This window comes from Plectrocnemia conspersa, unplaced genomic scaffold (assembly GCF_051122295.1).
Source record: "Plectrocnemia conspersa isolate PC_06_02 unplaced genomic scaffold, ASM5112229v1 ptg000010l, whole genome shotgun sequence".
Lineage (NCBI taxonomy): Eukaryota > Metazoa > Arthropoda > Insecta > Trichoptera > Polycentropodidae > Plectrocnemia > Plectrocnemia conspersa.
Window position 1 is genome coordinate 24,578,006 of NW_028277174.1, and position 25,718 is coordinate 24,603,723.

Below are 25,718 nucleotides of genomic sequence, written 5' to 3' on the forward strand. Positions count from 1 at the left end.
ATCTCAATAATTTTGTATGAGATTCCATAGTAAAAAATTGTCCCTTTATAGGCTTTCATTTGAGTTGGAATGCTATTGGATTATTATATTATATTTATTTTATGAAAAGGCACTGAATTCAAAGTTAGCAAAGGAGCCTAAAAAACGAACCCTACTTCTTATAAGTGGCCCATTTCTATTTTAAATCCACTTTCCGTGTAAAATATATTTATCTGTTCTAATTTAAAGCAAATCACAAATATATTTCATTTTTAATGGGTGTGGGGGATATATATTTTATTTAATTAAAATTTTACACAGTCAGACTTGTGCATAGATTTAAATGATTTTATTACATTTGTTATTATTATTTATGAATTTTATGAAAGGGCGCTAAATAAAATATTCGCTAGTAGCGGCAAAAACCCAACCTGGCAACCCTGCTTTTGACAGTTGGCCATCGAATTGACTTTAAAATTATCAGAATCTCAAACAAATATTAAACAGTTTCACAATCGATCGGTGCCGGCATCTGTCAAAATTATCGCTCGCAGCGCATGGCCGGCATTTCGCGCGTTACGATCTCCGCACGTTCAGTTCGAAATTAAAAAAAGGGGCGGCTGTCGCGTCCCGTTTCGCGAAGCGCTCGACGTCGGGAAGCGGCGACCTTGTAACGCGTGTACACGCGCGTGTAACGTTGCTGCGGAAGAACGAGCGCTCCGACCGGCCGCCGCCCCTAGCGCTGCGCCCCGCCGCCGCAGCTACATAACCTCAACTGTCAGCCGTGATGCTTCTCCAGGTGAGCGTCATAACCTACAAACTCCTTATACGTGCGTTTGTACTTGTGCAATTGCACTCATTTGTTGACGCGCGTTCAATGTTGCTGTTTTTACGAGCGATATGGCTGTCACGCCCCGCTTTAGGTGTGTCTTTTCGTTATTGTTCAAATGATCAATGAAAATTCTTCAATTGGACTACGATCGCGCTTAATTTATGAAATTCTTCATATTGGACGTCGAAACCGCGCTGGTGTTAATTATTACTTCACTGCCACTCATCATACTTAGATAGATTATGTACAGATTGGATTAGTCGAAAAATTGGTGCTAACATGTCAGGTTTTCTGTATATTACATATAGAGCAACAATTCCAACTTGTTTTGAATGTGAAAAGTTCTTCAACCTGCTGAATGAAGCATCTTTTCTAAAAAAATATTTGAATGTGAACAACTTTAAATCCATTATCAAACTAGTAAGTGGTATAAAAAGGCAGCAAATAACAATTGACCATAGCGTTATATATAGAATTTACTGTATATGTGAATGAGGAAATGAATGTTTTTTGCCCGCATTTTTCTGGTCAGAAATCATATTATATGGGTCAGAATTTATATTAAAAGGTCAGAATATAAGTGATCAGATAAATATTCAGTGGTTCAGAATTTATATTAATTGGTCGGAATTTATAATAAATAGTAAGAATAATTTTTTTCCCTCAGTATTTATTGTAGTTTATTGGTCAGTATTTATAAAGAATAGCCAGTATTTGTATTATATGATCCGTATTTTAACCTCAGTCAGTTTTATGTTGACAGATGGTCAGCATACATGGTTGTTATTAAGGTGTTTTAGGGCCAACTTGTTTGGTTGACCTCGCAAACATTGTCAGATGTCAACACAATAAGCCAAGCGTGCTCTCCGCCGTCGTTCTGTCGTTATTCCCTCTTCGTTCGTCGTTCGGAATACAATTAAAAAGATTCGTTGCAGATTTGTTGAGAATTATTCATGGGGTATTCAGTTTTGGTGCGAGCGAAATATTTTATAAAATATTTTTAAAATAAATAATTTATTGCCTATTTATATTTATAAATGTTATATTATTTTACTAATTCTAATGATCTTCGTATCTTTTAATTCTAATCGTCTCTTCTGATTCTAACCATTTGATATTTACTCTGATCCTGAATAATATAATTATGGCCATTCATTCTTCTAATTCTGTTCGTCCTATACATTTATTCTAAACATTTGATTTCTATTCTGACCCTGAATAATATAATTATGACAAGGCTGCTAATAAAATTCTAACCGAGATTTAATTTTTATTCTGACCCAAAGTTGATTTAAATTCAGACCATTAATTTTGTTGCAAAATTTTTTTTACATACGAGGTATGATTAAAAAATAACGACAATTTTACTTTTTATCAGGAACTATTTATTTAATATTGATACTGTCCCCTTCAAAGTATTTCTTATCAGATATACTACACTTATGCTAGCGTTTTTTTTAATCTGCAAAAAACATTTGTTATGCAATATTTGGTAGTGCGTTATCGTAGTGCAAAATTTGTAAAACTGCACGGTAACACTCATACTTGACTATACGACATGGTGGTGAGAATTGGTAGTGGACTATATAGTTGAAATCGAAGAAAACATTAAACAGAGTCATGTCTGCGTATACGATGGGTGGTTTTTGGCTAGAAAAAGACATGTTAGTGCAATATCTAAGGGTATGCAAATCCAAAATATTATGTAGGGAAGTAATTAGTGTTTCTCATTTCTCAAGAAATTTTATAAAGCACTTTTATATAAAATTAAATGTCGGGATATTTGTCATCTTACATTTTACATTTTAATATGTATTTGGAGTTATTGTACTTTATTTACGACAACCTTTCACTCTTATCATTCAAATTAATACATATTACATGTTAAAATATATATATATATATATATATATATATAGATTGCTTATGGAAGTTGCTTTATTTATACTCTTGACGTAAAAGTAAATTATTCTTTATAATCTTGATATGCTGTTAATTAAAACGCGGGAAAGTATTAGTATTTCTTGTGAAAAAACATACACATTGATTCATACAATTTTTTTCCTGAGTTGAATCTTGAAAAAAAAGTTTTTTTTTTGAGATATTTAAATAGATAAATTAATTCATACTTTTTTTGTGAATTTAATATAAAAACGTGGTTTAAAAAACTGTATTTTTTAAAAAGAATTTAATATTTTTAATAACAATTCATATTCGCTCATTTTTTATAAAATAATCTATGGCCCGTTGTTTTTATATACAGTATTATTTTTTTAATCTCCGCTCTACTGCATTGTTTAAATTAATAATAAAAAACATTTCTAATAATAAAAAACAGTGTACAAAAACATCCATGAAGTTACAGTCCAAATTTGCACCTATCGAACGGATAAAAAAAAATTTAGGACAGTTTTATAATATGATGTGGATAGCTTCCATTCCGTAATATAATAACAAGCCCCTTTAGATCATTTGGCTCTCTGGATTTCGCACACTTGCCTAGGGATATTTTCGCTGTGTCTTTCGCCACATTGACGATGATATGATCTGTATGAATTTATGGTACTCTACTCTTATTTTACTTTTGTGTCGATTGATTCATTATATATAATTGCATACACCTTCTTCTTTAAGCCAAATATTATGGTTGTACACATTATTCTGTATCAAATGTTTCACTAATACTCAGTGGTAATATCTATGGTAGTTTTACGTCTATCATGTAAGCACATTCTTTGTATCAGTCAATCTTCACTAAGGGTAGCTATTTTTAAACCTAACCCGTTGTATTGCATCTATTTAGATATTTTTTTTAAAACTCTTCGAACTGATAATTAGTTGTAACTGACATGACTAATTTTTATCTTGTCTATAACCTAATTGACGAATACACAGTAATATCGAATTTTTTACTCAAACTAAATTGGACGATTTGCCATTATAGATTTTGTAAATATTTTCACCCTGAAAGCTGACGGTCAATTGGCTAGGTCGAACCAATGATTACGGATATATCTTAAATTGTTATGATTTTGAGAAGTGATGCGTTTATGCACGCTACTGTACTACACAATATTTGTTATGTTAACTAAAAGAAAGTACTAGTCCATGTGTGAAGAGATTTAGATGCGAGATGTAATATTTGTTTTTTTTTAATCTATTGTTGAACATTTTGTTAGAAAACTACGGATTAATCTTGAATTAGTATTTTATTTTATGCAAACGTGTTTTGGTGTTGTTGTATTTTCACTTATTCAATTAAACTTGTTTGGCCTAGTTACGTTTTTAATTCGATGAGTTAGTTAATGAAATTTTGACCACTTAACACTCGCATATCCTGTTTATTTTTCACGCGATAACTAACCATTTCGTTCTCCCGTTTAATTTAGTGATAGCATTGGTTTGTTAAAATATGTTAATTATCGTTATTTATATTATTGTTATTACTGGGCTGTGATTGTGCATATGGCATATTAAAATGGGACAGTTGCGAAACGTTTTCTATGAAATATTTATAATATCAATAGGTATTTTTGTATCGCAAAAGATAACTAATTAGCTAGAATTATACATAAATAATTATGCATGTGCATATGAACGAGAAACGCTATAAAGTATAGCAAAATATTAGACGAAACATGGCCATTCGTGACATTACTGGTGTTGAAATAACAGCTTTTAAACGTTTTATGAATATAGCAGTAGACTTTAGATTATAAATTAGGAATTTATATCTTCAATTTCGATATGAATAATGCAAAATTAATCTCTTATACATTTTTTGTATCTGAAGAGAAATCTTCAAAATATTTTTACAATCATAAAATACCATTAGATTATAATTAAACAGCACCCTAGCGGCTAATTACATTTAATTCAAAGACAGATAGACAGATTCGTTAAGTAACCATTGCGAATACCGTTCTCGATTATTATTAGCAAGTGAATTCGTTTCGTTGCGATTTGGTAATCGAGAAAGTACCGAATCGGGCGAGAAATCAGTGTTAAAAATCTCTGGAAACTGCAACATTGCTATTCAAATATGAATATGCAAGCGATAAAGAAGTTGGTGGTATTTTAAGTACTTTGTGGCTGCGATTTGAGACATTTTGTGCAAGTATTGTAAAAGCGTTTGTAGCAGGTTCTGGAAATTCCTCAAAGTTACCGGCGTCGGATAACGGCAAAGAATGCGGGGAATACTTGCACGTTTGTTTATAAAGCAAATTTTAGTTAGTTGCTTTAATACAAACTTTAACATTCATGTTTGCGCGCTTCACTATGTTTGAAGAAATATTTTTATTCATTGTGTTGACCTAACTAATAATATAACGTTTTTCCCCTAGCGTATTTGTTGAGATTTTTGTGGGATGAATTCTAATTCTGAAGACAAACTATGGGAAAACCTAGATAATCTTGTGGTTTCCTCTGTCGGGCGATTCATAAATTCCAATGTGTATGTTGCAGGGATTTCCAAATTACTGTTCAGTTACTAATTTGCATCTGAACATTAAACAATTCAGGACAGTTTTATAAACCGGACAAATACTTTTTTCTTATTGAATCCACTGCGGTCTAATTTATTTTAATCACAAAAATTAGACTTCTTACCTATTATTTATGAAGCATTAATTTAGGGTATACGCTGTATCTGTTCCAGATGTTGGGACCACAACCAGAAAAATAAAACCCTCCAAAACGCAATGACATAAGAATGTTTCGCTCTATCCTTGTAAATATTATTTAGTTAATGTTTACTATTGTATTTCACACAACACCAATGGTCTTCAACATATTTTTAATTGCGCTGAATTTCTTGTTCTTTTTTTTATTACTTTGATATATGAAACATTAAATATATTTATGTATGTACATTACAATTACTTACATATGTTTGGTTATATTTGTCCATTGTATGATATTTCTCAAAGCAATCTTCCATATGAAGATATGATTTTGAATTACCTTTTAAAACATCTCCTTTGTTTTTATTTCACCGGTTTTTTTACAATATATAAAATTTACTATATGGGAATTACAGTACCTGTTTCATAAGCCACGCATAGTCCACATCTTGACGATTTTTTTGTCCTTTCATGTTACAACTTCTCCTTTGTGTATTTTTTTATTGCTTGTGTTAAACCTAACTAACCAGTTAAAAATAACTTTTGAAAAAGTATATTACCGGCAGATAATATAATCGTGTAGAATTGGCAAGGTGGTTCAATTCAAGTTACATATGTTAGCAGCACTGTAAATCAGACAGCTGTCAATAATCGCGCATGTTAAAAGTGTCAAATGTAACGTTCCAAATTTTTCCAAGGGGGATGGCAAAAATTGGTTAGTCAGTGATCGTTTTTTATTCAGATTCATAGTATTTCATTAAATAACAGGTTTTTTTTTGTAAATTCACGATCATATTAAGAACTTTAATATTACGACTGAAGCACATCTAAACCGAATTTTGACCTATTCCCACTGCGACGGCGCCGACACGATTTTATTGCTTTTGACGTGAATTTTTGATTATTTTTTGCGCCCTCCTATTGACCAAAATTGGTTTGAATATACTTCAACTAATACTCATATCAGAAGTCAGTAATATCGATAATGATAGCTTCCACATTTTCAAAACATAGTGTAATAATGAAGTGCAAACAAATTATGATATGCGAAATGCAACATGAGTTGGTTTAGTTTGAATTTTGGACTAATGAAAGTTCTAAAACTATAATTAGTTTTAGAACTTGCATTAGGTCAAGTTGGGTTTGGTTAATTCGTGTAGGTTAAGTTTAATTTTGAACAGAAAATGGACGTTTCGCAACTGTCAAATAGAGTTTCATATTCATAATTAAATAAAGCAGCATATAATTTCACTAGCGGCTCAGTTAAATTTTATTTTCATAAGTAGAAATATATAATATATATCTACCGGTGAAAATATATTTGAACCACACTAGTGAAAATATAACTTCACTGAAAAATACATATTTACTGTTACATTTATACATCGCATGTAAATAAATAATATTAATTACTGGAAAAAATATTATATCTATCGGTGAAAATGTATTCCAGTATAACTTCACTGAAATGACATATTTATTGGAATAGATTTTTCACATTTTTTTTTAAGGATAAATCGAGAATTTCTGGTTTAAAATCAGGCTCGTCATTTCAGCTTTTTCAATGGGGGGAGGCAAAATTTGGCTGGTCAGTGGTTGTTTTATTAATCATTCGATTTCATTAATATTTATAGTATTTCATTAAATGACATTCATTAAGTCAATGAAATGGATACTTTAAATTCCGGAATATAAGAAGCACCGCCTCAGATTTTATGGCTGTTTGTCGCAGTTGCCTGGAGATATTTCTTACTGTATATTTTTGTCAGCTTGACGACGAACGTAGTGTATCTTATTTGACCCGTATAAATTTATTTTACTCTCATAAGAGAGCGTAAATTTTCTTCTATCCAAAACAGTCCTACTTTTGTCGATTAACCCATTTAACTCGCGCATTAGACGCATTTTTCGTCAATAACGGTACGGCAGTCATACGAATGCGTACACTCTCATTTCTTAGCCACATTTATTTCCTTATCAATTTTTTCGCAAATACTCACTGGTAACATTATCAGCGTTTTTACGCCTACCACGTAAGCATATTCGTATTACTCGATTTTTAATATTGATTTTTTTATATCGATAAAAGTCTCATTGATAATATTGAAGACCCCTGATCTATTGTAATTTGATGTAAATAACATACACACGTCAACAGCGGCTCGGCTTTCAATAAAATTATTCACGATTGCGATTTCATTCAAACCTACCCGATGAATCATTGACTATGCTGATATTCATTGCGCTATTCGGATTGAATTTGGAAGTGTCGTAGAACTGACAGAAGATGCGGAAAATTTTACAAGGTAAAGTCAGCGGTTGCGAGATCCGTTCCGCACGAAATGCAGAATGCAGGCACCGCGAACTGATCCAAACGTAAAAAAAGAGGTAATATAATAGCTCGTGGGGGAACTTGAACTCTGATAAGCGAAATGATCGTGGGCGTTGTTTGCTACTACTGCTGCGATTATAAATAACCACCACGAGCTACGGATAATTTGGGACGAAAAATGAGCGTGTTATCTCAAAGTCGGAATCATCTATCCTTGGATCCAATATCACGATTTGATATCTGTCAAAAAAGCACGCGATAAATTCTCCAGTCGCTCATTGAATTTAAGTTGATTAAATCGAAATTGTTCATAATAGAAGTAGCTGTTACTTCTACCAAAACGGTTCATAATAATATTTCTGTTTTCTTTGTAGATAAACTGATTTATTTACAATTTCTCTGGGTCTGTATTAAGAATATAACAGATAGATAATGTGTTCATACATACGTCATCATGACGACACAATTAGATTTTTATGATGTTCATTGATCGAAACAAAGTGTTTGAAAGAACCATATTTTATTATCGTTTAACGCTTACCTCAAATACATTTGTGCGTCGCAAATTTTTGTTCGTGCTACTTTTTTGTATTTTTTGTTTTAAGACTCTTACTTATTAACATATATTTTTGTGATTGTTATACATAGTTCATATTGTCTATTGTTTTGACACATGTTTGTGTTTTTGATTATGATGGAAATCAACACGGCTTTGGGAGATAGAAGGGCTTGCGTATCGCGAGCTTTTAGAGACGATCATTTTGGACCTAATCTTGACCGTATCTCGACTGATACGACTCATTTTCGACTCTTGTGATTATTAGTATATGTAATATACATACATGTATAAAGTTTAAGCAGTATTTAAAGTTGGGTCGTTATTTTAAATATTCACATGTGGATTATTTTTATAAACAAACACGCGAAATATAATCGTATGACTTATTAAAATATCTACAGTCAACTAATGTTATATTTAAAATTATGACCTAGCCTCGCAAATAAATCAGTTAATTATAGTGATTCTTCTCGAGCAATCTCGTGAAAAAAATGCTTTTTTGTTCAAAATAAAATTGATACGAATATTTTTAAATGGTTTACAACTGTTTAAATTGTATATACAAATAACGGGTTTAATCTTCTAAATACACAGCTGCATTCAGAGCAGGTAGTACGAAAAGGGACAGATTATGATTAATTTTCCGATTCTCACTATGTTTAAATTTTAACGAAAAGATCGCTATACATGAAACGTTTAAAAGCCTAAACTACATCCAAATAAAATATAAAAAAAATAGTTTTTTGCTTCAAAACAAGCGATGTATCAGTTCGATCGGACCCCCATACGAGCTATAGAAATGTTAACGCTCTTAACTGCTTGGTTTAAAAGATTAAAAATTAAATTTTTAGTATCGTATAGAACTACCGAGCACCCCTATACATTTATGATTAATTTTCCGTTTTTTTTTGACAAAATAAGTTTTATGGCCTACTCTAGGAGTTACAAGTTGGAAAATATTTAGAATGCAAGGATATATTCAAGACTATTTTAATTATTTCTCAGATATAACATATTCAAGTTGCTGGGTTATATTTTGAATCACCCTAATTTTCCCACGGTTAACTATATGTAGCCTTATAGTGTTTTTAATATTAAATAGTGCAATTAAAATGATTTTTGGTTTTGTCAAACCTAACGTTTTGAATTTTTTTACTAATTTTAGAATTGCTCTCGTATTTTTATGGCAAAAACCTTTTTATAATATCTTATCTCATTACAAAAGTGCCATTACAATTTTCACTAAAAGCAACACTTCAAAATGTATAAAAACGCAATTTCTGTACGTGTATAAAAATTACTTCTATATATATGTATATATATATAGAGAGAGATAATATCATTACTAGCTTTCAATAGTTTTTTGTGCTGTAAAATTGACAGTAAAATACATAATTATCTATTGATATGCTACATCAGGTGTCGTTGATGAAGCGTACGTAATAAGATACCACTTTACATGAGCGATTTATCTTATGTAGATGTTCGCAAAGATGCCTAAAAATATATTATCATTGATATTCAAACCACGGTTATATCGTATATGTGACAGTATAGCTAAGATGTTAATTATGTCGGTTACTGTCACATACGTACATATATGTACCTATATACATGTATACAACAGCTGACCTATGTCAGACAGTTTGTTGGGGCAGTCGAGAGCTGTCAGTTGTTATCTGGCAGAAATGCGTGGCTGTTTGACAGGTTTGAATGGAAAATGTTGAGAATGTCCGATACAAAAGCGATGTATCTATCAGAGATAGTATGCAAATGGACGACTCGACAATTCTCATTAGGTCGCCGCTTGAAAGCGTTGGAATCCGAGCGGGGTCAGGACCCTATCGAGTTTGACACAATAGATTAAAGATTGTGTGAAGCCATTGTGCACCATGACAATGTTTACAATGAATTATATCCGTGATGCTGTTGCTTTTTACAGATAAACGGATAGACACAGAACAGGTGTGAATTGAATTTTAATGTAATTCAAATTCTGGTCCACAGAGCACTGCCGTTCTGCTTTGATTAGAAAAATCTGGTAAAAACAATTATTTATTGGAAGGAGTTTGATTCGAAAATAAGTTGTAAGAGCTGTTTCGAATCAAAGTAAAAATAATATCAAATTTTGATTCCCTACTATGAATTTAATTGCAATGAATTATATAGATTGTGTAAGTTATGTTAAACAGTATGTCTCCAAATGGTCTTTTTATTGAAATTAAACGAGTCTTTGACTGTTCATATGTTATGGAATTCGCAAGATCGCAAGTGTCATAATTAACGTTTACAGAATCCTGTGTATGAACTCGTTAATTTAAAATTTAGCTTGATTACGCGTCTCTAACACTAGGTAGTTTATATATTTTTTTATATTTAGGTATGGCGTCTGGCTCGTAAGAAGCGTTCAATGATCATGGGTTTTATTTTTAGTCTTATCTCCGAATGGTTTTCGATGACGTCATATGCGCACAAATATATTTCATTTCAAGTCTACAGTTAAATCGGATATTTGAAAAGATTGCTTCATTTATGCAAAATCTGCTATATCGCTAGTTCTAGAGGAATTTAATGAAGAAGTAATTTTATGAATTAATCGCCAGTCGATTATGAAACTGACTTGGTTGCAAGGATCGTTGCAAGTCTAATAAACAGTTGCATTTCCTTGCGTGAAATATTATGCAAATTGTTAGAGTGAAAGTAAAATTGTACTTGCATAACCTCGGTAGATAATATTTACTCTTTTTGGCAATCTTTGATGGTGCATATCTTTATACTCTTAATTAAATCGCTTCAATGTCATTTCGATCAAATTTCCAGTTTTGGAGGGTAAAGCCTCAAATTTATATTATTATATCAACCGTCTCGCAACTGGTTGCGAAATGCGAATAGTGTCAAGGAGGAATTTTTTTAGCGCGTCTATCTAGATTTTATTTTCATTAGATCGACCAGGATTTGTCGATTCTGATGTCGTCCTGGAATCTGTTTGGAAATATTTTACGCAATGCTCTCCATTAAGGTGATGCGACGGACGCGTGGGAAGGATTTTATTAGTGTATCAAGTGATGTCACAGTGTTGTAGCGCATCGATAGTATACATTTAATATCATGTGGTTATTTTTCTAACCATTGTGATGATATTTCATGTGAAAATTTCAACTAAAACGTGGTTTGACTGAAGGTTCTAGCAACAATGATGAGCGCTACAGTAAATACGTGATCGAGGTCAATAAGTCGGAAGACAATAAAATAAAAAAACACTTGATCTTTTAGTTTTTTTTTTATGATTTTATATTGATTTAATATGATGGTTGGTTTTGCAGAGTGATTTCAAGATATTGCCGATTTTTTAAACGGTTTTTTTAACTATGTACCACTTATTAATTTTAAGCTCAAAAAAATTATTCTCAGCTGTTATTTAAGCTATATACATCTTAAGTAATTATGCTGAATGAGCCAAAATGACCCAATAATTCTCACAACAATGATGGTTCTCAATATGTTTTCAATAATGTGCAAAATAAAAATATAAATAAAACAAAATAATGTGCAAAATAAAAATATAAAATGGGATATAAGCCAGAAAACTGTCATACTTGATCACATAACTTGACTTTCGAATTTCCACTTCGTTTCCGACTTGGAATATATGAGAGTTCAGTCAAAGGCGCACCAAGCGGAGATCAATGAAGCTTCGATCCCGTTTTACATGTTATTTTTAATGTAACGGACTGCTAATAATTCGCCAGATTAATTAATATATAAATCTAATACCTTTTACCCACAAATAATTTTTTTGTCATGTAAGCCAAGATGTTAGACCATAAAGGAAAAACCATTATTGTCACATGTGTATATACCTCAATTCGTTGGACCCATACAAGTTCATTCTCACAACGGAAGTTCAAAAATGCACAATTTCACATTCTGGCTGTCATATGGCAAATTATTTTTTTTATCTGAATATGAAATGACATTCAGAAAGAGTAAAAACCTAATTTGTAAATGGAGCACATTTGCTTTTAAACGATTAACAATGTTTGACCGTGAGCTCTCGTGCTTTTAGGAACTTATCTGGAAAAGCATAATATGTCAATTTGTCATGTCGGCCGCTCAATATTTATCTCGGCTAATGATTATCAAATATCATACTACCTTCTGATGCGCGAGTGTTGATTATGTTAATATAGAAATATACACATATTGCGGATAGTGAAATATACCACAAGCATATATAAATAAATAAATTTGCAAAAAAATGCTCGTATATCTTTCAAGGTGTCGATCGGTTCAAATTTGAATGAGCTTTTGAGTTGTAGGTATTATCCATGTCAAGGATTTCAATAAGTTCTACGCTTGTACGCGTCCGTTCGCATGTACCGCGTTTACAAATAAATGTGTATCGCATCATTATGTTGTGTGTATTCTTATTACTCTCCCATGTCAACGCAAATCTCGAATGTCAAGTTCGCGTTCTTTGCTCTAATCATTTGTGCGACCTCGTTGAAATGAAACCCAATGGAGACGTTGCCGTTGTCGAAAGAAAGAATTTTCTCTAGCGCGAGTATTTTTACTTTTCATTTGTATAAATCGATCGATATGTATTCTAGGCATGGTTGGAATCGATTTGGGTTAGCATTACTGTGCAAAAGTGACGCTTTCTTTTGCTATTGCCACGAGATGTTTCCATATTAAAGACGTTAAGTTCTCAGTTGATCATATAATATTGTCCGTAATTAAAAATTAATTGGTTATTATTATTTAGTGTTTATACGATTTCCCTCTAGGTAAACCCCCGCATTTATGGCGTTTGTGGTCAGTTAATGTTACTACCTGTATCTAATTAATGCTACATGCGATGGGCGTAATGAACTTTGTCGTCGTTCTATTACTCTCGATTATACATTAGGCATTGTCTCGTATCACATATGACGCCACCTGGGTGTCGTATGATGACCGTTCATTCTTATTTCGTGGTTCATAAACTGGTTTGTTTCAAACTATATATGCATGACCAAAACATTATTATATGTATACAGAAAAACTTGTAATAATGTTATGTAGTTGGTAACCTCGACGTCCACTTATTAGTATCTATTTCATTAAAAAAAATGCATCTATCATAACACTGGCCAACATTTTTTAACTTTATTTTGTAACTTGCATAATAATACCTGGATTATGCAGAGGTAAATTTAAATTCGAAAACAATATGGGGGTTCTTATTCTTGAAACTCACGCAGTAATTTGCCGTGACCAAAAATGATTATTCACTAACAATTGAGAGAAACAAAATAATATAGTATAAAGGGTGGGACCACGCAATAGCCCTCGTTACGACTATAAAAAAGGGTTTCACATAAATAGCACGCAAGTTTTTTCCGATGCATTGAAAGAATATTTTTTAATGCGAATCGGTCACGGGAAACAATATATCACCGTAAGGTCACAATATTCCCGTTGCACAATTTGCCTCGAAAAAATGTCCATCAAGCAAATGTCACTTCTAAAGGCGTATGTATATATATTTATTTGTTCTATAAAACGAGTGCAACAATCGCTGCATGATTGTGATTTATCAGTGAGCTTTGCAACCTTTAATACTTACGGCTGGTCTCCAACGAGGAGAGCAGAGAGACATGACCCGATAGGAGATACGTTAAGATACGGCCCGTAATCGAAGACCATATGGTCCTGGAGTGCAATTACCAGACACGACTGCAGCAGAGGAACCAACCTCCACTACACCGTCGCTGCCTCACCTACACGACCTCTGACATCATCTCTCCGCCAGCTTCTCCACCACCAGAGAAAACAATCTCGCCTTTCATAGTAACTCGCAATATATGTAATGTAATCTAATCTCTGAGTAAACAATGATTCCGGCCCTCATGACAAAAATGGTATTTTATAAGTTTTTTAACATCGTAATGTAATTTCTCGAATAAATAATAATAGGTACGAGTTAACCCTTTCTATGCTACAAATAAATATAAAAATTAGCCACCGTTGCGACATATTTTCTGAAGTCATATTTTATGCGAAATATTTTAATTAGGCATTAAAAATGTCTACTCATAATATTTACCTGATAATTAGTCGTGTTTTCTTTGCTGCTCAGTGTTGCCATATAGTGACTTTTCAGTCTAGGTCAAAAGCAATAAATTTGTGCAATCGCGGTGAAAACGCTCGATTATCAAGCGTTTATATTAATACTTTTTATAACAATATTACGAGTGAGAATCGAATAAATTACATCTAAACCGAATTTTGTTCAGTAGGAGTGCGCAAAAAAATTATCCCTTCTCAGAAGTTAAAAATCCACGTCAAAATCAATAAAATCGTGACGTCGCCATCGCAGTCTGAGAAGTGATAATTGTTTTTGCATTGTAATAAAAAACAACATTAATACATATTATTATTAGTAATCTTGAAAATCATTATTAAATTCTATAACATCATTTAAAGATATACAAAAGTGTTTAATCAATACTTTTGTATATCTTTGATTCATTTATAATCATTTTAATTAAGTCTCATATCTAATATTATTGCAGCTTATATTAATCTAGTAGATTGCGTTTCCGCTTGACTTATAGTTCATGCTAATTGTTTATTCTACAAAGTCGCTCAAATGATAAGATTATAAGAACTCAACATCAATGTAACACTAATTACTTAGAGTCCTTTTAAATCAACGTCTAATTCTCGTATTAATTATATTAAATAAATAAGTTTTTCCTGAATGAGTCATACATATGTATCTATTCTTTTTTATGTGTTTATATTACATTTGACGTTTTATGCATTTTTTGAGTTGTTAGTTTTGTCATTTTATATTAATGTTTTTTTTTTCTTTATTTCAGGCAGAGCTGTTAATTGTTGTTGGGCAGAATCTTTAGAAAAGCTTACAAGTGTACTTATATTGCGCTGTTTATTCCTCCTCGAAGTGTTCAAAGGTGTGTATGATTTTTTTAATTTTAAATGTATTTTATATAATTGAAGGGTTTAGCAGCTTATTGTCAATATACTCATAACTAATATTGCTGATATGTGAAATATATAGCCTTCAATTAATCGTTTAATAGCGTAATTCTTGCTCCTGATTGCTGGAGCAAGGTTGATCGCTCGCGATTTCGTGGGTAAAAGGCGAAACAGTTTCGAGCGTTATTAAAAATTAAGTGTTCATCAACAAGGATATAGTTGTAACTTCGGACGCAGTTTTTGACCGTTTTAAAAAAATAGTATGACATTACTTTCAATAAACATAAAAAAATATAGGGCTAATTCGGAATTTAATTTTTCACAAATATATGTATTATAATACATATTTAGAAACCTCGTAGTATTCGTTATTTTCGAACTTGAGTACTGCAGGGATCCATTTTGGGTCCTCGACTCTTTCTTCCCGTAATCAATGACACATGCTGATGACCTGAAAGTATTTTAGAGTATTCGCACAAGTGCAGATTCGTTATCTTTATAAAAAAAAGACATGGAGTCACTGCGGAGGTGGTCGATTGACAACCTTTTGTATTTTCAATATCTGCTCGGCGTTTCCTTCTAGTTAAGATGCTTTAACTAAAAATACCGAGGATTTGAGAGTGAAGTTAGTTAGTATACACATCGCCAAAGTTTGCGATAAGGCGTCGAGGATGCTCTGCTTTGTTATGTGACTTTAAACATTTATTGGCAAATCGCGTTTTGTATGATGCGTTATTTCGCAGATAATATTCATTGCATTCTCGATGTAGGGTGTATTAAATGTAGTAGTTTGAAGTTACAGTTCAGCGATTTCCAGTTGCGAGCTGTTGAGAGAATTGCGATTGCGTCCCTTTTTCTTTTCCGTTACGGCAACGAAATCAGCGCTCGAAAACGCCCCTTTACTTGAGTCATCCAGCTTCTTAACGATCTTGCTAAACACAGGGTTGCGTTCGGCGATAGTTTGTGTGATGGTGTGCGCTACTGTAATTTTTTAAAAGTATTTATTAGTATAATTAAAAAATTCTAAAGCATTTTATTTATAATGAGCTTGTTAATTTGTGAGTAAATAATGATAAAATGGCATCTATTACTGGCGATTGTTGCGATTTACGCGCTCATATTCATGCGCGTTGCGCTCGTAATCTTGCGCTTATTAGTTTAGTAGTTATTAATTCGGAAAATTATATAGAACAAACAGCTTATACGAACGCACCGCCACTAGTGTATTTAAATTTGTATTTTGAGTTGTTCAAGGAGCTAAGGCAGACGTAACAAATTCTTAAAAAAGTTTAAAATATTATTACAAATATATTTTTTTATATACTGTACCCATAAGCAAATGCATTGAAAAAATAACGCTAATGTCACATTTATTCCGCATAGTAACGGTGGTATAATTTCTGTATCAAAGAAGCAAAGTAAATCAATTAAATGTAATTACTGTCAATTCACTAACGTTCGCAACTTCCCTGATTTATCAGAGGTTAACTTCTGAAGGTATAATATATTTTTAAGAATATAAGCATTGCAGTTGTGCCGTACTGTTTTTTTAGATCATATTAGTTGTTGATTAATGATATATTTTAAAACACCCTAGAAGGTGATGGCCGACATTAAAGTCAAGACCTATTTTGAGCTCATTGCATTATCCTATACAATTCGTTTAAATATGAACTATAGTTTATATTGTGTTGTTACGCACTCTTTTTTATCGCCTGTAACTTTAACGGTTCTACACCTAGAGAATGATACATTTTTTTACACTCGAATCGGTTCAAATTAACTCGCCGATTGTTGAACTGGGTCACCGATGTCGATCGGCACACATTTTATAAGGATAATGCATATTCACAAGTCATTGTATTGTCAGCGTACAACGCTACTGTAAACCGAGTCGCAATGTACATGTTTTTACGCAAGTGCAATAAATTTTTACACGACAGTAGTGCTTCGGCGACAATGCGAACGCATCGAAATGCATAATATGATGTAATAAAATAACAGACACTCGTCCGTTAACGTTTGCCGTTTACGACATTTTAACGTTACCTTGGGTTTTTAATGAATGACTCATGAAAAGTTATGCGACAAGAAAATTCACATAGTAATGGTGAGTTTTGGTGTTTCATATCGATTTTCACAATCGACAGTGTCGATGAACCTTTGAAGAAAATCAGCGCAAAGCCCTTGAACTGTCTTATGTGATACTGTATTCGCGTATATAATATACATACACACATGACACGCGACTAAATTTTCCGATGCTCGCTTAACTGTACTTTTTTATACGGTACGTATTTTTCATTATTATATCTGCCTTAATGATACATACAATAGAAAGATTGTCACGTTTTTCGTGTTTTTTCTTCAATTTTATTTTGCTTAACAATGATACCAGTGAAGGTTAAACCTAGTTTTCATTCGTTTACTATGAATATATCGATATTTTTATGGGTCGCATGTATTAGAGAGGTATTTTGTATTGTTAACGAAATAAATGCGCATTGGTTCAAATTTGTGCTGACCCATCCTTTATTTTTTTACCCGTCACCTACGTAGTTATTATCGTATCTTATAATAAATTTAAAAATATACCAGCAAAAGTCTGACTATTACCTTGTTCGAATTCCATATGGACCTTAGTGTTTTCCAATTTCTATTAATAGTGATAGTTAATAAATATTAAAATAGATGCCACTGATTTACAGACTTCAGTTTCAATCTGGTGTAGGGTTCTTATTTGTAATTTTTTTCTCTTGTGTTTACCAATATTACTTTATTTAATTAATTAGTCCAAAAAATCAATTAATTGCCTGTAATTATTAGTAAATAAAATTATTTTAATTAATCATCAATTACTTTCATAAAAAATGCCTAATACAATGCTGTGAATAAGAAAAATACTTAATTTATTATTACATACTTTTTGATTAGAAACGTCATTTCAGCTTTTTTAAATCACTAGAATTAAAATCAACTGCGATTAAATTAATTCAGAAAAATTTGATGGAACATTTTAAATATATCATTTTATCGAATTTATTGTATATACAATAGCTAATAATATATGGAGCAAATTTGATACACATAAATATCGAATCCGTATCGGCGTTTGTTTTGTGCGAATTTTCATATAAATTAAATTATTGAATACAAATACAAAAACGTCACACGAACATTACAATAAATTTGACGCACACCTGTTTTTGAGATAAGCGCTGAACAATAATAAAGGGTAGGCCTTTCCAACATTTCGTTTCGTTCAACGAACGAATTCTGCGAATTTCGGTCATAGTAGACAAGGCTGATCAACATTCTATTCACAAATGTTTTTCGTAGGCGTAAAAGTATTTTTTGTCTCGCATTTAGAAACGAAAAAAATTACTATCTCTGTTGTCCAATTATACAAATTGTTTCAGTCTTAAATTTTTTTCAATTTCATTCGAGTTAATATAAACAAATATTCGACCAATTATTCGAATATTCATATAGTTGAAAATCGGGCGAAAAAATGAATAATCGACTGTTCGATTGAGAACTTTACTCTGGTTAGTAGTTGTTGATTGTGTTTACATTGTTATAACGCCTGTTATTCATATACAAAAAAATATATTTGCTGATAGTTTTTTTGTGTATAATTTAAAATTTCACTGTACAAAAACATTATAAAAAGTATATAATGATACAAAAAAGTCGTTAGTCGTTATATTTTTATGATGTATTCTGTATAATGTTTGAAACATATTTTTTTGCTTTATTACGAAAAAAAATCATTTTTTATATTGAGTCAGACACTTAACCATAAAACGATCGTCACTATTGTTATGTTTTGTTAAATTAACATATAAATTCGACTATGTTGAAAATTCTTCTTAACTCGAAACAATTCAAACAACTAGCATTACTGACTTCACTGCTACTGGTTGTGTGGCACATATCCATTAACTAGTAATACGTGATGTGTTTATTCAAAAGCAAGCAAATATGCCTGCGCATCAAGCCTTTCTATGATTTTTATTTTTTATTACAAATTTGACCGTCATGACATGCTTCCCCAACGCATCATGATGGTTATTATATAATACAAATAATAATTACCATTAAATTAAAAAATCAATTATGGTACCCACCTAAAATAGATCCATCCAACATATTTTTTCCAGCTCCTCATAGGCAATCTTGGTGCCATAAGATTTTAATTTGAGAGTTTTAATGCAAAAGTCGTACATGCATACATACATATGCATATTATGATTATTTTGTATTTGCGACCTACTATTTTTACAAATAATGAACATCGAATAAAAATAACAAAAAAAAAATATGGTAATGTCTTAAATCAATATCAGGTGTCATTTGCTTAGTTTTTAATATAATGCAAAAAAAATGTACGTTCTTTAAATATTTAGCTTTTTCATTATTTTCTTAAATTAATATTACGTCATGTGTATTATATATTTAATGAAAAGGCATTGAATTGTATTTTAAAATAATTATTTTAATTTTAGACTTGCTATCCATGTAATGGGAAATATATTTTACTGAACGAAACATTAAATAAACAGTAACAATTTAACTAAATAACGTAAAAAAGTACTGCTCTGAATGTTTTTTCTTATTGCTGATTTATTAACTGTACTATTACCTTTTCTTGGACACACCAGTACAATTTGATCTGATTCTTAAAAAATAGTATTACATATCGTTTGCTCTACATTTTGTATATAAAGTAAAGAACCCATAAAAAATGTTTGATACTGATTCTAGACGTCACAATGAAGATTTTTATTAGTAAAAATAAATAAATATAAAGAGCAATGCCATTTTTATGTTGTTGTGAATACTTACACTATTTTAATTTTTATCTGTACTAAAAAAATCTGTACATTGCATAAATAACTGTGAAAGGAAATTGCATTTTTTTCACTAATCATTTTGTATTTAAATATTATATAAATTGCCATGTTTTTTTTATAAATTAATGAAAATTTATGAAATGTAAATATAATAACAATATCATTCACAAAAAATATATGTATATATATTGCGTGTTAGAGTACTAGAGGTACGCACAATAATGAGTAAGAGGAAAACTTATTTATAAAATGCTAGTTTAAAAACACTTCTATATATACATTTTATAATGATGCGTATTTTTTTAGAAATACATAAACATATCATTATTTCTATGTTTTTATTTATATATGAGGATTAGTGAAGAATAATCATGCTTATAAAAGGTATAAGTTTTGTTTGTTAAACGCCAGTGTCGAATACGTAAGAATCCTGTTGCTGATGTTGGCGCTTTTTGAAATACATAAGTGGGTGTTTCGTTATTTCGAAAACTTTGACGAATGGTGAACGGTTTTATTTTGGCTAATTAACCGTATGGTCAATCCTTGCCACCTAATGATCGCCCCTGTGCTCTAGCACTTGTGTATTTTTATAAATTAGTATTATTCGTACGAAATGAACGAGAACAAAGTTTTGCTCTTGAGCATAACAATTAATAAACATAAACGTCATTGTTTACTCTTACAAAAGTCTGGTGATTTATTCTTTTTTCGTGTTTTATTTAAATGGTGATTTTTCTCATTAGTTAATCCATAAACAGACTGTTTAATTGACGCTTTCTTACACGAAATTTATAGGATATCCCATATATTTATATCGGTTTGAAATCTTCATATTAACTAGGAAAAAATAATTGATAAATTATTTTTTGTATAATTACACAAAATAATGTTATGCTTGCACTACACTCTCTGAAAGTTGTCCGAATCGAAGTTCAACTAAAGTCGGCTGAGGTTGCCGACACTGCCACAAATTTCACATGCCGTCCGGACGGCGGGCGTGAATGACGTCCGCACGGCGGCTGCTGTCATGTACAGCTGGCATATTTGCGCGCGATCGAAAAATGTGCCAAATAATCGCATTTTTTAAATTGTCATATTATTAAAATTACGCTACTGATAATTATAAAAGTTTGTATGGGCACTCACCAATACAATATCAGTGAAAACTTTTCGGTCGTAAATATTCAATTCACGCAAAATCTTTGTCGGCTTTTGCAAAATGCCATAAAGCATAAACATGATACTTCAGAATACGAACACCACATCTGTGACTATTTTAGAATTTGTCGCCATCGATTCTAAATAAGAATTCGTTATGGTGTGACATTTATATAAATCGATCTAGGATATTCGAAACGATTTTTTTTAACAAAATCAGGCACCACTAATTATTTTTTAATTGTTTAATTTTATATGAAAAAATATATAATAACGATATCTATTAGAAGAATATACTATCAAAAATATAATTAATCCCTTTTGGTGCCCTAAACTATCCAAAGATGTTAGTAAGAGTCTGTTGAAGTCCCCGATAAGCATGTGGTTAATAATTTGACCACGTGACCACGATGCAGCGCTCGACGTGCGTATTAACCATAGGACGCATACGCGCATACTGAAATTGAACCAAGTTACTCGTTCTATCTCAGTTTGCGAAAAACCATATCATTATCTCTCACTCTCGTCACTTAACACGCGAGAGAGTAAAAGGAGAAGTATCTCACCGCCCGCGCTCGAAAGAGCAGCTCCGACTTCGGTTTCTTTGACTTCGGTCCGTTTGCCGACAATGTTCGGAAGCGCTCGAAGCTGGCCAAGTCGACTGAATTACCACAACTTTACCTTCCGTTCTCGGTAACCTCGGACAACTTCAGAGAGCGGGCAGAACCGAACTCGACCGAAGTAACCCCGAAGTAACCCACTATATTCTCCGTCCTTGGCCAACTTCGATTTAGTTCTCGCTCATTTTCCAAATTTTATTAGTTGCGTTACCTAATTATCCGTAATCTTCAGTTAACAGCTCCATATAATATATCGGACTTAATATAGCAACACATCTACATAGCTTATATGTGTATCAATATACATCATGTAAATGAGGATCCTTATCGTTGAAATTGCACATATATTTTGCATCCTCCGTTCTTAGAATAACACACACAAAGGCATTGTATGTAAGGAAAATGCTATTTTCGGTCGAGCAGAACATAGTTTTTTTTATATATTTTTTTTGTACAGAATTTGCCGAAAAATGACACTATCAAATTTGGGTGAATACCTGTCAGATTCCGTATATTGATTACATTTCGATAATGTACATATATATTCGTTTGTGATTTTCAAATCATTAATATTTTACTTAATTTTAGACACATATTTTGACACGTCCGTCAGAATACACGACTGTTATCAGATTATTATTAAGTCTTAATATATACAGGTATTTTTTAAAAATTATATTAATAGTCTGTTTTTAATATAAATAATATCAACGGTGCGAAAAGTAAGAACACAATCGATATAATGATAAAACGGATTATTGTAATCGTGTTTGCCTGTGCGATGTATACCGTTCGAAGGTTAAATTATGCAAAAATCTAACTAATCCACAGAGATGATAAATACACAACATAAATTAGTAGAAAGTGTGAGCTTTTAAATAATTTAATTAATTAAATTATATAATGCGTATGCGTGAAATTTCAGTGTTATTAAACGCTACGCTATAAATTAATTTGGATTAATTAAAAAAACACTTTTGTAGCAATAGTGTACTGTTATATAATAGCGCGATATGTGTATTGTAATTATGCTTTTTTTAAAAGTTATTAGCATTTATATAGCGGAATTGTGTCAAAATCAAATAATATTGAAACTGGGACAATTGCGTGGAGCAAATGTTACGTGATCATATTATTTGCATAAATTGAGTGTGTTACTATATCACACGTTTTTACAAAATTTTACGGTCAATGAATTTTTGTAAAATAATTTATAGATGCGGGTGTCTGATGTAAAGTCTGATGAAAATCGATTATACATAGGTAATACATGCAACTTTGGTCGGTGTTATTTTTTCAAATATAACATTCGCAATTTCTAATTTAAAAGGATCACAATGTACCCATTTCTCATTTAAGTTTGCAATCTAATATTCGTGTAGTAATTTATTTTTTATCATTCGAACAGTTAGTCTTATTGTGTAGTATGTATTTCGACTGACCTGAACGAGAACATCCAAATGAGATATCATTGTTTGTTTGTGCTATAAAATATGTAGTTCAGATCCATATGTAATTAATATTTTAATTGTGGTGAAATGCCATAGACATATAAATCGTTTCAATTTATTTGTCGCTTACTTATCTTCATCTAGTACTACATTTCTTCTTAAGATTGTTACTCTTATATCGAATAACTACCACATAAATTTAAACTAAATGACAAAAACAAATTGCCTAGCTTCAGATAATAGATGAGATGTAATAATGGCTTGGACTTGTCACTTATTTACATGCCACAATGCAAAGAGGGACGCATTACAATTTTTATTTTATACATAGACATATTTGCGAGGTAAATTAAACCAATGTTGGTTTATATTATTTGCTTTCCTCAACTTTAGGAAAATATTTTTGAATACACTCAAAGTCTCGTGATTTTTTTACATTAGATTATTATGTTTAATGGCAGATTTGCCTGCTATATGAATTAAAATTAAGAAGAACAAACTATTTGTTAAATATACAATTACTTTTAACAAAAAATGAAAGGCTGCTAATGTTTTGAATTAGCATTGATTTTAATTCCTTGCTATTGCTATTAATATTTTTTTAAGACCATACATTAAAATTGGCTTAAACTTAAGCTAAATTTGTTATATATGATGTAAGAAATAAAAACTTTAAAAGCTCAGTTCAATTAATTTATATTGTGTAAGAATTCTATATTTAATTAAATTTAGTCATTCGTTTTTCTTGAAACTACTGATTTTTAAAGTATTATTATTTTATGAAAATAAGCTTTGATATCATTAGCGATTGGTGGATTTTAGTTATAGCAATTTATATATTAGGTTGTACCACACAAACAGATTTTTAGTTAGTTTAAGATCGATCAGAAGAACAAGCCGATTATGGTTTAAAAAATCCGTTTTGGCAATATTAATTTTCAAAATGTGTCTTTCGGAAAACCAAAAACTTTTTTGAAACGAATCTGTGATGAAAAGTGGATTCTGTATGATAACAGAAAAAGATCTGGACAATGCAGATAAAGTTCCAGTACACGTACCTAAGCCATCATTGTACCAAAACAAAATAATGGTTTCTGTTTGGTGGACCGTTAAAATAGTGGTTCATTATTATTTTTTTAAACCAGCTATTCCATATTTTCCTAAAATTCATATGAACGAAAAATTAAAAAAAATAACAGCTAATTTTAATAAACAAATATGGACCAATTATGCTAAACGACAACGCTCACCCATATACATAAAAATCATCATTAAATTTAATTATTCAAATTATGAATTCCCAGCTTTTTCCGACTAACCATAGTTAATTTTAGACCAAATATTTTTTTTAATACATACAAGATATTTTCTATGAGCTGAAGTAGTTCATTAATCATCATGATATTTATTCGCAAGATTAGGAACATTTAAACAAACCTAATGATTGATCAAAATTATTCATATTTAATAATCACCTATTCCGATCTCTTAGACACGATATAAATTGAAAAACACTAAGGTCTATATGGGATTCAAACCCAGGTCTTTTAATTAAATAGTCAGCGACTTATACTGTGCTAGTTAAAAAAACGTTTGGTTTGGTTTTAAAAGCGTTAGTTGCGCCACGAATGAGTTTTTAGCGTCATATCGCTAGTCTATTATCCTTGAAATTATTTTCTTGCGTTCAGCTTAAACGCTCGTATATAAAACATATTTATTATTTTATTACTTTATTTGAATAAAGTACAGTTTTTTATATTTTAAATTTTCCATTTCTTGAAATTTGTAATTCAAAAAAATTATTTAATAGTGGTTTGAGGGTTGAGAGATTTGTAGATTAATTAAAAAATAAAGATTAGTTACATTATTTACACTGAACTTATACAAAACGATAAATAGTTAAGTCACTGTAAATCCCACTAAAACTGTAATATAATTGTCAAAGCTATTATAGACTCAAACTATACCAATTAAAAATAAATTACTAATCTATAAATCGACGAAAATACCTGCGATTTGTGCGCTTCCCTGGTTTTTCATAAACTAATTTCGTTGTATCTGTTTATCAGTGGGGAATTTTTATTGAATGAATTGATTATTTGCAAATCTAAGATCAATTGATAAACTACGATCTTTTTGTCAAAATCTCGAATTTCGTGTGTATATGTTATTACCAATGAAAAAAACGCTGGGATTATAATGAAATCATATCCGAATTTTAATCAATAGATATATATTTCCACTAGTCAAAATTTCATTTATCCTATCGGTGTTAGCTTAGTTATCTTCTGCTCTAAACTGTTATTTGACAAGCGTGAAACATGT

The 25,718-nt window shown here is 31.2% G+C and overlaps 1 protein-coding gene across 1 annotated transcript in view; it reads left to right on the top strand.

Annotated features, from left to right (window-relative positions):
* The first annotated feature begins 415 nt into the window (after positions 1–415).
* Positions 416–25,718, top strand: part of LOC148231113 (very long chain fatty acid elongase 7-like) — an 81,690-nt gene continuing 56,387 nt past the window's right edge. Inside the window, exons 1-2 of the mRNA XM_088194040.1 lie at positions 416–778; positions 15,191–15,283. The gene's annotated coding sequence lies outside the window, so the exon portion shown is untranslated. The remainder of the gene's footprint in view (positions 779–15,190; positions 15,284–25,718) is intronic.